We start from the raw sequence: 17,770 nt of genomic DNA on the forward strand, positions 1-17,770 counted from the left end.
ATGAGGTATCAACAGATAAACCAAGAATAAATAAAATTATACATGATGTTAGATTAGATGAATAAAAAAGAAAAAAAAATATAATATCAATAAAATAATTATTAATGAGTTGGATTACTTTTATCAAATTTTAAGTATTGTAAATTTTAAGTATCAATGGTCGAAAACTAGAGGAATTTCCATCCCAATCCCCTTTCGTGATTTTTATTCGGAGATTCTTCATCCCCGATCAACTTGGGGATTCTCAATCAACATGGATGCGGGTTTCGAGTTCCACGTCGAGTATGGGTTTCTTTTCCATCCCTAGTAACCAATCACCAATTGAGTACTAGTGTTTTTTTAGGGACGACAAATATGTATCATAGAGAACAAACCAATATGTTACCAACCGAACTAATTAAATTAGTAGCCAACATGTTCGGTAGCCAATAAGTTTGGCAGGTATTACAATACCAATTAAGTAAACTTGGTATGGTAACGGTACAAACTTTTGAATACTATGGTTGCACCGTATCAATCAATTCATATATATATATATATATATATATATATATATATATATATATATATATATATATATATATATATATATATATATATATAGGACTAGGTTATAATGTGGATGAACAACTATTGTGTGGACGTGTGGTGTAACATCCTGAAAAGATGTATAGCTCTCTGACCTTAATCTTTTATGTATTTGTCAATACTAGTCCTTATTGAGAAAAGGTGGAAATTGAGCACGCGGGGCGTACGCATGTGTACGCACATCGTACTCATGCACTTTGCTTGATCGCGGAGGTCACCTAGTACACTGGGAGTACCAGAGGGTATGCTGGGCGTACTAGGCTTAGAGTAAAACCCTAATGCCCTTTTGTGACCCTATTTAAGGAACATGATGGCCTCATTCATAGCCACCATTTCCAGCCTCCAACCTCCCTCAAACCATAATTTCGTATTCATAGCTTGTGTGAGTGTTTATGGCTCATTTGAGTGATCTTGTGAAGCTTATGGTTAAGAAGGAGCCTTGAAGGAAGGATAACTTAAGTTTCTAGCTCTTGGATCTGAGTTCTACTCTTGTTGGTACATCTTCCAGAGGTATCAAGTTTGAAACTTGCTCATTGTTGTGTTAGTTCATGTTTTGGGTCCATTTTTAGGGTTTTATGTCCCAAGTTTGGAGCTTTGTGAGTTTGGTGAACTCTAGAGCATATCTCCTGTCCTTTTAAGTGTATTTGGTTGTCTAGACTCATAAAAATGGTAACTTGATCGTCTAAACCTGTCCATGCATGAGTTATGTGGACTTTTGTGTTGGGAAGGTTAGAGTTTGTGGGTTTGGGACATGTTCAGTCAAGTTAAGGCTTAAAGTCCACGACTTTATGAAGTAATAGGCCTTAGTCAGCTCAGATCTATAGTCGTAGCATTTGTCTTAACGGATTAAGGCCAAGTGAAGTGAAGAGTAGAAGTTTGAGGAGTGCGTTGTGCGTACTCTCAGCTACGCACAACGTAGCTGAGACCCCCTGATGCATGCATGGTTGGTTGTACGCCCAACGTATTGGGCTGTACACCTAGCGCACTCATAGGGTGTTGACTTTCGATTGACTTTTGAGTCAATTTGTGGTCTTTTAGCCAAGGAGGGGCAAAATGGTCTTTTCACCATCCTGATATTTTGTAGAGTGACTCGATCTAGCATTTTGAGATTATTAATAGTATTTATTAATTAGAGATGAATGTAACATAATTAGGCGGAGTCTAGACCGGCAGTTCGGGTGCAAGATTGATTGCTTTTCAGCGAGAGGTGAGTCTTGTCACTATACTTACCTGCGTGGTAACTTTTGTGTGACCTGAGGGTCTTATTCATGTTATGGACCGGAGTGTATTAATTGTATTACTGACCAGAGGGTCTTATCTTTTTATGTGTTATTATGCAGTCTGTCTTTGTGACTTATTATGTTATATTATTATGTGTATCTGTTGAGACAAGCCCGAAGGGTCCATACCAAGACGTGAGAACGGAGGGTCTTCACTGAGACACATGACCGGAGGGTCCTTATTGGGGTTTAGCCACGAGAGGCTAATAATTTGTGTATATGGTATTTTGGGAATCTCACTAAGCTTTGTGCTTACAGTGTTGATTAAATGTGTTTCAGGTATATCACATGATCGCAGGAAGGCACCAACATGATTGTACACACCAACTTGATGATTAGGGTTTATGTGGATTCTTGGATACTTGTCTTTGTTTCATGATATTATGTATTTGACTATTACATTTTGGCATGGGTTGATGCTATGAACTATGTTTTGAGAAATTTTAAAATGAAAATTTTGGTTGAAAATTTGAGTTGTTACAAGTTGGTATCAGAGCCTTGGTTTGAGGGATTTGGGCACGCCCTCGGGTATGTCTGGACTCAAATTAAGGAGCTGATAAATTTCCAAAAGAAATGACTTCCTTAAACATATTTTTTTGTTCCAAAAGAGTAAAGGATTTCAAGAGAAAAGCAGGTCGGAGCAGTGTGTACAATCAGCTAGAGCCCGAGCAGTGATTTCCCAAAATACCCTTATTTGATTTTATTATGCGATGAATTGTTAGTTGAACTGTTAGAATTGCATGCTAGATGATAGGCTAGGTATCTTCAGGATGTATGAGCTAAAGTTGTCTGATCTGTGATGCCATAGCCCAGGGAGTGTTTCCTTAATTGAGTAATCTTGTATGAGTACCTAGATGTTTAGTTTGAGAAGTCTACTGAGCGAGTAGCTAGATATTTATGTAGAATAGAGTACTTGCGAGATAAGAGGATGAATTGGGACAAATACGGGTTGGAGTGGAAGGTAGTATTGGGCCCGTACTACTGAAAGCAACAAATTCGTAAACGGCTCAAGGAGAAATCTTAGGATGCTAAGAAGCTTGCAAGAGTGTATAAGTGTGGAGTGTCTGTACTTTAGTCTGTTTCTGATGATTTTCATGTTTATGTTCCACACACACAGAGAGAGAGAGAGAGTATGGTGGTTACCCGAGGTTCAGGCTCCAGCAACCCCGAGAGGCCAAGTACTAGTGATGCGGAGATCCATAGGATCATTGCTGAGGAGGTGACCTTAGCTATCAGGGAGGCTATTCCAGAGATGTTCGGGTCTATTAAGACCACGTTGATTGAGACTTTTGACGAGCGCTATGCATCTGTCACTGAGGATGCCGCAGCCGCAGCCACCACAGCCCTTGCAGCTGCTAGGCCTTATGGGGTGATTCTTTGATGTTTCGAGAGTTTAGCAAAACAAAGCCATCAGAGTTTGATGGGACCTAGGACCCAATTGCTACGATGAGATGGATCTCTGATGTTGAGGGATGTTTCTATACCTATTCATGCCCTGAGAACTTGAAGGTTTGATTTGCGCTGAACCAGCTTTGCTTGGGAGCAAAGGACTGGTGGAAGTTTATGACGACTGATTATTCTCCTGCAGAAAATGTTGCAGTAACTTGGGAGAGGTTCACCCAACTATTTTGAGATGAGTTCGTTCCCCAGATGGAGAGGGAACAGTTGGCCCAAGAGTTTTTGACTCTCAAGCAGAAGACGGAGACGGTGACGGAGATCACGAGGATGTTTCACGAGAGGGCATTATTCTACCCTGAGCACGTGTCTACGTAGCAGGCACGTGTGAGACAGTACTTGAGAATTTTTAGGAGGGATATTTGGGAGTTCGTGATGAACTCATCGTATCAGACATTGGCTGAGCTACAAACCAATACCCGAAGGAGGGACATAGAGCTGGAGACCCAAACAAGAGAGGAGAAGGAGTCTCAGGAGAGAGAGACAGGAGGCCAGTGCAGTCACATCCTGCGGCCAAGTGACCTGAGCATGTTGATTCTAGAACAGGAGGCCAGAAGGGACGCACTTGTGGAAAGTGCGGTAAGAGTCATGAGGGATCTTGCCGATTAGGGATTTGTTTCAACTACGGCAAGGAAGGGCACATGGCGAAGGATTGCACCAAGGGATTTTCAGTTTGCTTTCATTGAAACTAGATTGGCCACAAGAAGGATGAGTGTCCATAGCTCGCTAAGGGGTCGTCCCAGACCCCTGCTCTTGCTACTTTGCGTATTTCTGAGGGACGACCAGTGAAGGCTGAGGCTCTGAGGTATCGTGGGAGAGTTTTTCAGCTGACTGTGGTGGAGGTTCACGCATCACCTAATGTCATTGCTGGTATGTACTCTTATTTATACAATTGATTTGACTGTGGTGGAGGTTCACGTATCACCTAATGTCATTCTTGTTAGGTACTTTTCTTTTGAATTTTGTGTCTACTTTATTGTTATTTGACTCGGGTACGAGTCGATCCTTTGTGTCCTTATCCTTTTGTCACTGTTTTATCACCATAAGTGAGGCCTTGAGTTGGCCATTGAGGATTTCCATAGCCGATGAGCAAGCGGTTTTTGCTACCGATGTATTTTGTGGTTGTGTTTTGGAGATTTTGGTGTCGAGTTTCCGATTGATCTGGTGTCGATAGTGATAAGGGATGTCTATGTTATAGTGAACACGGATTGGTTGAGCTGATTTGGGGATTTGATTGATTGTGAGCGGCAGTTAGTGACGGTTCGTGACTCAAGTGGGGGAGTGCTTACTATTTATGGTGATCGTACTAGATCGGGATCAACTTTCTGTTCTGCTGCCAGGGCAAGACAGAGTCTGCAACATAGATCTATGGGTTTCCTGGCTTATGTGGTGGATAATGGGTTGTAAAAGAGGAGTCTATTTATGTTTTCGATGTTCCGGTGGTATGTGACTTTCCTGATGTTTTCCCGAGGAGTTATTGGATGTGCCTCCTGAGATGGAAGGTGGAGTTCTGGATCAATCTGGTTTTGGGGGCGACGCCTATCACCAAGGCACCATATCTTCTTGCGCCGCCCGAGTTGCAGGATTTATCCTCGCAGCTTCAAGAGCTATTGGGGAAGGGATTCATTCGACCGAGTAGTTCACCATGGGGAGCATCGATCCTTTTTGTCAAGAAGAAGGCTGGTTCACATCCGATGTGCATTGATTACGAGGAGTTTAACAAGTTGACAGTTAAGAACCACTATCCGTTGTCGATGATCGACGACCTATTTGACCAGTTGCGGGGGACGTCTTGGTTTTCCAAAATCAACTTGAGATCTGGATATCATCAGATGAGGTTCCGTGAGGAGGATATTCGGAAGACGACCTTTCGGACTCGTTATAGGCATTACAACTTCGTGGTGATGCCTTTCGGGCTCACCAACGCACCGACGGCATTCATGGACCTCATGGACCGGGTGTGTAGGCCCATTTTGGACTGATCGGTGATCGTTTTCATAAACGATATTTTGTTATATTCGAATTCTATGGAACAACATGAGGAGCATCTTCGGGAGATTTTTAGGGTGTTGAGGATGGAGAGGCTTTATGCCAAATTCTCCAAATTCGATTTTTGGTTACGAGAGGTTCAATTCTTGGGGCACCTTGTTAATCAGAACAATATTTTGGTTGATCCAGCCAAAATTAAGGTAATTATGCGATGGGAGGTGCCGAGATCTCCATCCGAGATACAGAGATTCCTTGGTCTGGCAGGATATTATCATAGATTTATGAAGGATTTTTTCAAGTTTGTTGTTCCTCGCACCAAATTGACCATGAAGGATGTTGTTTTATTTGGGGGCCTGAGCAGCAATCATCATTCAAGACCCTTTGCCAGAGGTTGTGTGAGGCTCTAGTGCTAGCCCTCTCGGAGGGAGTGGAGGACTTCCTAATATATTGCGATGCATCCATAGTTGGGTTGGGTGTTGTGTTGATGCAAAGAGGGCACATGATAGCATATGCATCGAGGCAGCTGAAGCTTCACGAGACGAGGTATCCTACCCATGATTTGGAGCTGGGGGTGGTGGTATTCTCCCTCAAGATTTGGCTTCATTATCTCTATGGTGTCCAGTGTACCATATACACAGTGCATAAGAACCTGAGGTACTTTATGGATCAGCCCAACCTGAATATGAGGCAAAAGAGGTGGTTGGATGTAGCAAAGAACTACAATTGTGAGATTTTGTATCATCCAGGAAAAGCTAATGTGGTAGCTGATGCCCTAGGTCGTAGAGAAGCGAGTGCCCCGATTCGAGATGTATGTATGAGGATGACAGTGATGACTCCAGTCTTAGATGTCATCAAGGAGGCCAAAGCGGTGGCCATGAGACCAGAAAAATGCAACAGGGAGTGGGTGATCTGGTAGATTTTGGCTTTTGAGACAGATAGTAGGGGGCTTATGACTCTCCATGGGCGAATATAGGTGTCGTATACGGATGGAGCCCGACGGATTTTGATGGAGGAGGCCCATAAGATGAGGTTTTCTATCCACCTGGGGCCACAAAGATGTATCTGGATTTAAATCACAATTATTAGTGGCCCTGTATGAAAATATATGTGACATGGGTTGTAGAAAGATGTTTGACCTATCACAAGGTCAAGACAGAGCACCAATGCCCTCATGACAAGTTACAACCTCTGGAGGTTCCCCTTTGGAAGTGGGAACAAATTTCTATAGATTTCATAACCAAGTTACCGAGGATTGTGAGGGGAGTGGACACTATCTGGGTGATAGTGTACAGGTTGAGAAAGAGTGCTCACTTCTTGGCTATAAGTGAGAACTCCTCCATAGAGAAGCTGGTCGAGGTCTATATTCAAGAGGTGGTGGCTCGGCATGAAGTGCCGACATCCATAGTGTCTGACCGTGACATACATTTTACTTCCAGATTTTGGAAGAAATTTCATGAGGAGTTGGGTACCCAGCTGCATTTTAGCACTGCGTACCATCCATAGATGGACGGGCAGAGCGAGCGGACGATTCAGACGCTCGAGGATATGCTTCACACTTGTGTTATGGATTTTGGTGGGAGTTGGGACTCCTACCTTCCCTTGGCTGAGTTTTCTTACAACAATAGCCATCACTCCAGCATCAGGATGCCTCCCTTTGAGCTTTTATATAGGATGAGGTGTCAGACTCCTATCTGTTGGGGGAGGTCAGACAGAGAGTTATGGGGAGCACTGAGATAGTACTCAAGACGACAGAGCATATGCAACAGGTCAAATAGAGATTGCTAATAGCCCAGAGTCGTTAGAAAAGTTACGCGGATCGAAGGCATTCTGAGCTAGAATTCTAGGTCGGTGACTTTGTTCTCCTGAAGGTATCCCCATGGAAAGGGGTGAACCGATTCAGGAAGCAGGGCAAATTGGGCCTTAGACTCATTGGTCCTTTCAGGGTGATTGCTCGAGTGGATAAGGCAACTTATCGACTAGAGTTGCCTGAGGAGCTGATTCATATTCATGACACCTTCCATGTATCCCAGTTGAGGAAATATGTAGCCGACAAGACGACAGTGGTTCCTCTAGAGGACATTCAGGTTGATGATCACCTAAAATATGTTGAGAGGCCGGTGACAATCTTGGATAAGAAAGTAAAGACCTTGAGGAACAAGGCAATACACTTAGTTAAAGTACAGTGGCAGCATCGTAGAGGCGCAGAGTGGACATGGGAGCCAGAGTCCGAGATGCGTGAGCAGTATACAGAGATGTTTCCGGAGGATGACTTCGAGGGCAAAGTCTAATCCTAGTGGGGGAGAATTGTAACATCCCTAAAAGAGGTATAGCTCTCTGACCTTAATCTTTTTTATATTTTTCAAGACTAGTCCTTATTGAGAAATGGTAGCAATTGAGTATGCGGAGTGTACGCATGTGTACGTGCAACGTCCTCATACACTTTGCTTGATCGCGGAGGTCACCTAGTACACTAGGCGTACTAGGCTCAGAGTAAAACCATAATGGCCTTTTGATCCCCAATTTAAGGAACATGATGGCCTCATTTCCATCCACCATTTCCGGCCTCCAACCTCCCTCAAACCCTAATTTCATATTCCTAGATAATGCTAGTATTTGTGGTTCATTTGAGTGTTATTGTGAAGCTTGCGGTGAGGAAGGAGCCTTAAAGGAAGGGAAGCACAAGGCTCATTTGAGTGTTATTGTGAAGCTTGCGGTGAGGAAGGAGCCTTAAAGGAAGGATAGCTTGTGCTTCTAGCTCTTGGATCTTAGTTCTACTCTTGTTGGTGCATCTTCTAGAGGTATCAAGTTCGAAACTTGCTCATTGCTGTGTTAGTTCATGTTTTGGGTCCATTTTTAGGGTTTTATGTCCCAAGTTTAGAGCTTTGTGAGTTTGGTGACCTCTAGAGCATACCTCCTATTCTTTTAAGTTTATTTGGTTGTCTAAACTCATAAAAATGGGAACTTGATCGTCTAAACCTCTCCATGATTGAGTTATGTGGAATTTTGTGTTGGGAAGGTTAGAGTTTGTGGGTTTGGGACTTGTTCAGTCAAGCTAAGGCATAAAGTCCGCGACTTTATGAAGTAATAGGCCTTAGTCAACTCAGATCTATAGTTGTAGCATTTCTCTTAACGGATTAAGACCAAGTGAAGTGAGTAGTGGAAATCTAAGGAGTACGTCATGCGTACTCCTAGCTACGTGCAATGTAGTGCTGAGACCCCCGATGCATGTATGGTTGGTTGTATGCCCAACGTATAGGGTTGTACGCCCAACGTACTTGCTGGGTGTTGACTTTCAATTGACTTTTGAGCTTTTTTGTCAATCTGTGGACTTTTGGCCAAGGAGGGGCAAAATGGTACTTTCACCCTCCTGAGATTTTGTAGAGAGACTCAATCTAGAATTTTGAGATTATTAATAATATTCAATAATTAGAGATGAATGTGCATAATTAGGTAGAGTCTAGACCGGCAGTTCGGGTGCGAGATTGATTGCTTTCTAGCAAGTGGTGAGTCTTCTCACTATACTTACCTACATCGTAACTTTTGTGTGACTGGAGATTCTTAATTATATTTCTAATCGAAGGGTCTTATCTGTTTATATGTTATTATTGTTGGAATAGTGTCTAAGGCTGCAACTATATTTGGTAAGTACTTGACCCGATTGAGCATGGTCCTTTTGGGTTGCCTTCACCATAGCAACTTGATAGGATGATTTATAATGAGAGAAGAAATATTATTAATATATTATGAGGATAATATAAGGAATAATAATACTCTTATTTGATTAATATAAGTCATAAATTAATCAGGAATTAATTTGGTGGCTTAAAGAGATTAATTGAATAAAAGGGCATAAACTGTTAATTGTATGATAGTTGTAGTTTGGGCTATAATCCCTTATGGATAAGGGGTGGACGGTTTTGGGGTTTGGAAGGACCTAGAAATCGTCCAAGGCTTATCATTAGGAATATTGGATTGCTTAGGGCCTAAGTTATCCAATTAGGGTTTAAGGGTGAAACCCTAGGAGGCTAACTAATATAAATAGACCCATGGGGTCAAGGAAATCGACACTCTTGCCTTTGAAGAAACCCTGACCGATTTCTCGCCCTCCCCTCTCTCTCTCTAATCATCCTCTTGCTAAATGGTGTTTGTAAGCCATTAGAGGAGTGACATTTTTGACTCTAAGCTCTAAGGACAAGAAGATTCAAGCAAGCAATTCAAGGTAATCTTTCAGATCTGATTTCATGTGTTATTATATGAATGTTTTCATTAGATCTATCAATCAAAGACTTGGATAATTGCATGTTCAATTACAGAAACCTAGATCCAAGCATTAGGGTTTGTATGTGCACATAGGAATGTTCTTATGGCTAAAACCCATCAGTGGTATCAGAGCCTTGATTGGTTTCTATTGAATTGATGCATTGGTTGCTTGATTGTTGATTGCAAAATTCGATTTTTGTCCATCTGCCTGATGAACTCGGTGAGTAGGCCTCAACTCGGCGAGTCCATCGTGGTACTCGGCGAGTTCGAGCGTCAGAAGGAGCTAATTTCGGGATTTCTTGCTGTTTATCTTATGGAAACTTGCCTTTATTTTAAAGGGTCAATATAAATCCGATTTTAACATATATTTGAGTATATCCTTGACCTAATTCAAGATAATCACCAATTAACTGAATAATAATTTCCTTATGTGATAATTGATTAATTATTTTAATTAAATTGGTAAATTGTTTTGCAAGAAACATCAAATATGGATAATTGTGAGATTAAATGGTTAATTTAAATTATTTGTTATTTTATCCCTTGTGTTTTGAAAAGTTAAAACTAATCCTCAAGTTTTGAAATTTAGTTTTGTGATTAAAAGTTTAATTTGGACAATTTAAATTCAAACCCTAGAATTTTACAAGTTTAAAATTCAACCCTATACTTTATATGATTAAAAGCTTAATATATATATATATATATATATATATATATATATATATATATATATATATATATATATATATATATATATATATATATATATATATATATAAAAAATTAAAATGCTAGTCTTACCGTTAGTAGGCCTCATTCACGAAGCCGGTCTATAAGGCAGGAATAAGGTTGATGCCTATAAAATGGCGCTTAATGGGTGTACACTCACACCCACTGCTTGCTTAATCGATGGAGGGTTGTTAGCCGAACGGGTAGGATAGGGCAACTCTATCTCCTCGTTAAAAGTATAATATTAAATACGAAGTAACTACATATTTTTCAAATTCCCAATCCTAGTTACTTTGGGAAAAGTGAATTGATGCAATCCCATGAAATTACACTTTGCACCCTTGCTAAGAAGTTAGTGGAGCGTGTGTGGTTTACCGGCACACTAATTGGTTCTAAGCAAAGGTGGCAAAGGGTGATTAATTGTTTATCATAGTTCGGTGGAGCGTGTGTGGTTTACCGGCACATCGAATAGGTGATTGTTACAATGAAGGCACCGTGTAGATTTGCATGGTTATTCACACCCACTTTGTGATCCTCGGTATCCCAGTCACAAACGAGAGGGGCATATCGAGATTTAAACATGCCATTGAAAAGTTCAATGAATCTCATCGAAATCTAGGATTTCTCAATACATTTCGAACTTAAGGTTATGTTTTTATGGTGGAGAATTAGTCAATCGTCATTAACTTACCTTCAAATTGTTTGCATGTTGGATTACGACATCCCTTTTCTAATATGTAAATAGTGTTGTTGGATCCTAGCCCTAATTTCTTTTATTGGGTGATAATTAGGGATTCAAATTCTAATCAATCTTTGTCATTTCTATTTGTAGATGTCGAACGCGAACAACGCTGCTGCTACCTTATTCACATTGATGAGCCTTTGCCAAAAGGTGACTTTCGATGGAACGAACCTTAGCGAATGGATAAGATACATTCGCACGATTGCTCGCTACGAGGACAAAGAGTATGTCCTCGACGAAAAGCTCGAAAAGATCAATCTAGAAATCGCTACTTCGGCTGAAATCACCACTTTTGAAACTCATGAGTGTGATGCAACGAAGGTTCATTGCATCATGATAGCCACTATGAACTCCGAATTCCAAAAGTCCTACGAGGACATGTATCCGTACAAAATGCATCAAGACTTATTGGAGAGATATCATCAAAACATGAGGCAAGAGCGTTACGAGATCTTCACTAACATGATCTCTGCTAAAATGGGACATGGAGAATCTCTAACCGTACACTTGCAAAAGATGCAAAGGTATGTCTATCGTCTTTGCAAGTTGAATGTCGACTTTGGGGAAGATTTGGCTATCGACATGGTACTTCATTCCTTGCCTCCATTTTACAACCAATTTAGGATGACCTACCACATAAACAAGGAAGAGGTCACCCTAAGTAAGCTCCAAGGTCTCCTAAGGGTTGCTGAGAGCAACCTCAAGGACAAGTCTGTTGCACCAACTCCCAATCCACCTGCTGCTCCTGTTTTGGCTATTGGGCAAGGAAGGGGCAAGAAGAGGAAGGCTTCGTCTAAGAGCCACCGCAAGGGAAAGTCCCTAGATGGTTCCTCTTCTAGTGGGACCAAAGTTGATCCCGCTAAGCCCAACTTTAACCCAAAGGAGGCAGAGTGCCACCATTGCCACAAAATAGGGCATTGGAAGAGAAGCTGCCCGGAATATCTGCAAGCCATCAAGGAAGGAAAGATCAAGCCGTCTTTCTCAAGTATTTACACAATTAAATCTAATGATTCATCTCATGCTATTTCTTGGATCCTCGATACCGGGTGTGGTTACCACATTTGTTCTGAATTGCAGGGACTAAGAAGAAATAGAGATATGGAGCGTGGAAGAATAAATCTAATCATGGGGAACAGAAGATCGTCGTCTGTGACCAAGATTGGAGTGTATTCTCTAGTGCTTTGTAATGAATTATGTTTAGATTTGAATAATTGTTGCTACTCGCCAGAAATAGCAAGAAACATCATTTCGTTTCATGGTTTGTTTAGACAAGGATTTAGATTTTCTTTTAATAATGAGAATGGTTCAATTTATGCTTATCTAAATGGTGTCTTATATTTTGAAGCAATGCCATGTAATGGAATTTATGAAACTGTTATGATTGTAGATAACCTAGGAAATGATGTTTTATGCATGGATTCTTCAAATAGTATGGATAGAGCATCCTTGTGGCATTGTCGTCTTGGACATGTCAACAAGAAGCGCACAGCCTAACTTCAAAAGGATGGAGTGTTGGAGTCATTCGACCTTAGGGAAGATGACATATGCGAATCTTGTTTACTTGGAAAGATGACCAAGTCAGCCTTCACTAGAACATGTGAAAAGGGTGAGGGTCTATTGGACCTCATACATACCGATGTATGTGGACCCTTTAGATCAACCACAAAGGATGTAAACCGCTTCTATGTGAATTTTACCGATGACTATAGTAGATATGGGTATATTTACTTAATCAAGCAAAAGTCAGAAACATTTGAAAAGTTCAAAGAATTCAAAAATGAAGTGGAGAATCAATTGGGCAGGAAAATCAAGATGCTTCGATCCGATCAAGGAGGAGAGTACCTAAGTCTTGAAATCCACGACTATCTCAAAGAATGCGAAATAGTTTCGCAATTGACGCCACCTAGGACACCGCAGTTGAATGGTGTGGTAGAAAGGCGTAATCGAACCTTGTTAGACATGGTTCGTTCTATGATGAGTCGTGCTTCACTATCTATCTCATTCTGGGGGGTATGCCTTAGAGATTGTCGCCCATATCCTTAACTGAGTCCCTACGAAGAAGGTTACCAAAACACCTCATGAGATGTGGACAGGGAAAGCTCACTCGTTAGCACATATCAAGGTTTGGGTTTGCGAGGCTTTCGTAAGACGAGATACTCACGACAAGCTCGAACCTCGTAGTGACCGATGTATTTTCATCAGCTACCCACACAAATCCTTTGGATATCTCTTCTATAGACCAAGTGACAATGTTGTCTTCGTTGCAAGGAGAGGGGTTTTCCGAGAGCGAGAACTCATAAGCCAAGGAGACAGTGGGAGGAAAATTGAGCTTGAAGAGATTCAAGAATCGATTAATGAAGGAACCTCTACCACTGGCACTCAACCCGAGGAGGAAACTCCGGTTGAACCTATTGACTAGTCCTTACCTCTTAGATGTTCCGAAAGAGTTAGAGTTCAACCCCAGTTTTATGGTTTTCATATTACTACCGAAGGGGACACGTATATTAGTGATGGTACACTAATAAATCTAGATGAACCTAATAGCTTTAAGGAAGCCATGGCAGGCCCGGAGTTTGCAAAATGGAAAGAGGCAGTGGATAGCGAGATCCAATCCATGTATGACAACCAAGTCTGGAATTTGGTTGATAATGTGCCCGGACGTAAGACCGTTGGGTGCAAATGGATCTTCAAGAAGAAGACCGTCGTGGATGGAAATGTACACACATATAAGGCGCGATTGGTTGCGAAGGGCTTTACTCAAACTCCCGGAGTTAACTATGATGAGACCTTCTCACCAGTTGCGAAAATAAAGTCTATTAGAGTGATTCTAGCTATTGCCGCATTTCATGATTATGAGATTTGGAAAGTGGATGTCAAGACCGCTTTCCTTAACGGGAAGTTAGCTGAGGATGTTTACATGGCTCAGCCAGAGGGTTTTGTTGATCCAAAGCATCCAAATAGAGTGTGTAAGCTTGAGAAGTCCATTTATGGACTTAAGCAAGCGTCTCGCAGATGGAATATTTGCTTCGATGAGAAAGTTAAAGAGTTTGGATTTGTACGAAGCGAAGATGAATCATGTGTATATGTCAAAGCCAGTGGGAGTATAGTCAGCTTTCTCGTTTTGTATATCGATGACATACTGCTCATACGAAACAACATCCCGACTCTGCAGGAGGTTAAGTCCTGGCTCGAGAAGTGCTTCTCTATGAAGGACCTCGGAGAGGCTTCCTATATTTTGGGAATAAGGATAGTGAGAGAAAGAAGTAAGAGACTAATAGGACTTAGTCAGAACACTTACTTAGATAAAGTACTATAACGTTTTAGTATGGAAATTCGAAGAAGGGAGAACTACCGATAAAAAGTAATGCCAAGTTGAGTAAGACTCAAAGTCCGAGTACCAAAGCCGAGATAGCAGAGATGAGCCGAGTACCTTACGCTTCCGCAGTTGTCTCAATCATGTATGCTATAACTTGTACTCGCCCTGATGTAGCCTTTTCTTTGAGCATGGTTAGTATATATCAAGGGAACCCTGGCAGAGCCCATTGGATTGTGGTTAAGAATATCCTTAAGTACCTTCGGAGGACCAAGGAATGGTTTTTAGTCCTCGGGGGGAGTGATGACTTGAAGGTGCAAGGGTATAGTGACGCCAGCTTTCAAACCGATAGGGACAACTTTCGTTCGCAGTCGGGCTGGGTGTTTACCCTTAATGGAGGAGCAGTAACTTGGAAAAGTTCCAAGCAGGAAACCGTAGTTGATTCAACGTGCGAATCAGAGTACATTGCAGCGAGCGAAGCGTCGAAGGAGGCAATATGGTTGAAGAACTTCATTGGTGATCTTGGAGTTGTGTCTACCGTAAAGGAGCCTATGGAAATTTTCTATGATAATGAAGGAGCGGTTGCCTTGACCAAGGAACCGAGGGATCATGGTAGATCTCGTCATATCGACAGAAAATATCATTTCATTAGACATCGAGTAGAAGAAGGACACCTCGTGGTGAGGAGGATATCATCAGAAGATAACCCAGCAGATCCGTTTACGAAGGGACTGAGTAGGGTTAAGCATTTGCAGCATGCTAGGAGTATTGGGTTGAGAGATGATATTAGATTAGATTAGATAATTTTAGAAACTTGTAATAGATAAATGTAATTTAACTTTTGATGAATAAATAAAGGAGTATTATTTATAAGTAAAGTTACTGTCTTATTTTAAATGTTTAACTATTGTTTCACTTTGCATGTTTTGACTTCCAGAATAATTGAGTTTATTTGGAATAATCGAATTATTCAAACAATTCACAATCGTTCATATGTTGGAAGTAGGTATGAATGAAGATTGTCATGAATTGATGTGTAGATTGTCTAAATGGTATTAGACATAGCAAAAGGTTGCTATAACGTTCATGAGTGCTTAGCATTGTAACAAACCCGCGCTTGCTGGAATCACCTTATGGAATTTGATGAAAAGGGTGATCGCAAGATGATAATATCCTATGGTCTTAAAACCTAGATATATGGTTTGTTATTTGTTAGTTGTTTGTACATTGATAATGCAAAACCGGATCAGTAAATTGATGTTATAAAACGCATTGTTGTGTATAATTGATTAATGAATAAGTAAATGCATATAAGTCGAAGCTTATCTGTTACTTTTATCCTAAGAGGGTAAAAGCGATATCCCGGCCGCTCGATGATTTGATTTGATTTATGTGTCGGGCCCGATCAGAACAAAATTGATGTGTTCGATTAAGTTCTATTTCGAATAAATCTGAGATCGAGAAACCAACTGCTGGACAATTGGTTCCATAGAATTGTCCGCATGATATCTAAACAGAGGACTGTACGATCCCTTATCTAAAGGACGAAATTGATAAGATCTGAGTTTGACAGTGTCTTTGAGAGCTACAATTGCTAATCGGTATATATAGTTACTAGACTTATCCAAGTGGGAGACTGTTGGAATAGTGTCTAAGGCTACAACTGTATTTGGTAAGTACTTGACCCGATTGAGCATGGTCCTTTTGGGTTGCCTTCACCATAGCAACTTGACAGGATGATTTATAATGAGAGAAGAAATATTATTAATATATTATGAGGATAATATAAGGAATAATAATATTGTTATTTGATTAATATAAGTCATAAATTAATCAGGAATTAATTTGGTGACTTAAAGAGATTAATTGAATAACGGGGCATAAACTGTTAATTGTATGATAGTTGTAGTTTGGGCTATAATCCCTTATGGATAAGGGGTGGATGGTTTTGGGGTTTGGAAGGACCTATAAATCGTCCAAGGCTTATCATTAGGAATATTGGATTGCTTAGGGCCTAAGTTATCCAATTAGGGTTTAAGGGTGAAACCCTAGGAGACTCACTAGTATAAATAGACCCATGGGGTCAAGGAAATTGACACTCTTGCCTTTGAAGAAACCCTGACCGATTTCTTGCCCTCCCCTTTCTCTCTCTAATCATCCTCTTGCTAAGTTGGTGTTTGTAAGCCATTAGAGGAGTGACATTTGTGACTCTAAGCTCCAAGGACAAGAAGATTCAAGCAAGCAATTCAAGGTAATCTTTCAGATCTGATTTCATATGTTATTATATGAATGTTTTCATTAGATCTATCAATCAAAGACTTGGATAATTACATGTTCAATTAGAGAAACCTAGATCCAAGCATTAGGGTTTGTATGTGCACATATGAATGTTCTTATGGCTAAAACCCATCAATTATGCACTCTATCTTTGTGACTTATTCTGTTATATTACTCTGTGTATTTGTTGAGACATAACCGGAGGGTTTATACCGAGATGTGAGACCGGAGGGTCTCCACTGAGACACATAACCGGAGGGCCCTTATGAGGATTGAGCCACGAGAGGCTAATTATTTGTGTATATTGTATTTTGGGGAAGTCACTAATCTTTGTGCTTACAGTGTTGATTAAATGTGTTTCTGGTACATCATAAGATCACAGGAAGGCACCGACATGATTGTACACACCATGTTGATGATTAGGTTTTATATGGATTCTGGGATACTTGACTTTGTTTCATGATATTTTGTATATGACTATTACATTTTGGCATGGGTTGATGATATGAAATATGTTTTGAGAAATTTAAAAATGAAAATTTTTGGTTGAAAATTTGAGCTGTTACATGTGGACAATGCTATTTTATAAAAATTACTAAGAGAATAGGTTGTTTAGTAATGTGAATATGTTCAACCTCTCACAACTATCATCATTTTTATGCATTCTCACTAATTCTTATTCATTTTTGTTTTCACACATCGTTTTTCACTCATTTTCATTCTTACAGAATACGACTTAATAAACATTCTAACAGAATAAGAATAATAATAAAAAGTCTATAATAACATTATAAACGATTTAATTAGTGAGAATGTGTGATAATGGCAATAGTTATGTAAGATTGAACGTATTCATATTATCAAACAACATATATTTTTTTCATTCTCACTGAATAGTATTGTACACATGTTCGCACAATAGATATCAATCAACATTTGAACCTAGCTCTCTCTCTCTCTCTCTCTCTCTCTCTCTTTCTTTCTTTCTCTCTCTCTCTCTCTTATATATATATATATATATATATATATATATATATATATATATATATATATATATCAATTAATAAATATGAAGAAATATTAATTATCACATTTTTATGTTTCAATTAGGAGTATCAAGTCTGCAATTGGCATTAC

Source organism: Lactuca saligna, chromosome 8 (assembly GCF_052625555.1).
Source record: "Lactuca saligna cultivar CGN05327 chromosome 8, ASM5262555v1, whole genome shotgun sequence".
NCBI lineage: Eukaryota > Viridiplantae > Streptophyta > Magnoliopsida > Asterales > Asteraceae > Lactuca > Lactuca saligna.